The sequence below is a fragment of the Nothoprocta perdicaria genome, unplaced genomic scaffold (genome assembly GCF_003342845.1).
Source record: "Nothoprocta perdicaria isolate Ctin4 unplaced genomic scaffold, notPer1 scaffold_630, whole genome shotgun sequence".
NCBI classification, from domain to species: Eukaryota; Metazoa; Chordata; class Aves; order Tinamiformes; family Tinamidae; genus Nothoprocta; species Nothoprocta perdicaria.
In genome coordinates this window covers 27,085-28,256 of record NW_020455900.1, presented here as the reverse complement: position 1 = coordinate 28,256, position 1,172 = coordinate 27,085, and positions in this window count along the sequence as shown.

The window sequence follows — 1,172 nt, the reverse complement described above, 5'->3', positions numbered from 1 at the left end:
CCTTAATCTTCTTGGTTGCTCTTCTCTGGACCYTCTCGAGAAGCTCCACGTCCCTCTTATACTGGAGAGCCCAGAACTGCACACAGTACTCTCTGCTGCTTGGAGATGTCCTTGCATAGACCTCTTCCCTTGTCCCCACCACAGACCCCTGCCCCCTTGCTAGGCATTAGGCTCAGCCATAGAGAAAGCAGCAAAGAGGAAGAAGCACCTGAGGACATCTCCCTGTTTGCAGGTGCTACAGAGCACATCAGAGAGTCTCTGGWGAGAGTGGCAAGGGGGTTTTGGTGCTGTCTGCAGGCTGAGAGTTGCTGAAGGCACTTGATGAGGTTCCTTGCAAACCTCTGCAAGATTCACAGTGTTGACAAAGATGATGTGCCCCTTTCTTAAACCTCTTGACTGCATTTCTATCCCCACCATGCAGACACAAGTCTACAGGAGTGGAAATCTCCACTCTCAAAATGTCCTCCTGGTGAACTAGAGCTGTGGGCAGCCCTGACCCATGCAGGAGCCTCTCAGCACCAACAGGAACCTGCCTGGCCAGGGGTCGACCCTCTCACCCAGAGCTTCTCCCCACAGTGTCCTGGGGAGCTCCCGCGCAGGCTGAGTGCTGACCCGCACAGGTGGCACAGTCACTGCCCCGGGCACACAGCACCGTTGGGTGCAGGGACACGGCTCTGGATTAGAGCTCAGGCAGGACACTGTGCACACGCGAGCTTCACACCCCTGCAGCTGCCATGGGTGAAGCTAGGAGGATGCCCTGTCCCTGTGACAGTGTGGTAGGAATCCCTGCTATGATGCATCTCCTCCTCTGCACTGCTCGAGTCAGGACAATGAGGCTTAAAAAAGAAATAAATCCCCCCAAGACATGGCTTGGTTGAGCACACCCTGCAGCAAAGTCAGTAGCCAGGTCTGGCAGGCAAAGACTCACCATGCCGAGGGTGGCAAGATTCCTCCCACCACGAGCTCTCTGTGCTCCCGCTCCACACTGCCCTTCACCTCTCGCTGCCTTCTCTCCTCTGCTGTGCGCAGCAGCACGCAGTGCCCGCAGCCCTGCTGCTCTTGGCACAGCAGCTGCTCCTGCACACAGTGTCTCTGGGCAGGGCTCACAGGTTGCCACGAGCTGCCTCCGTCCCAGGAGCCTGKCCCCGCTCAGGAGCAGAGGCCCAGCTGAA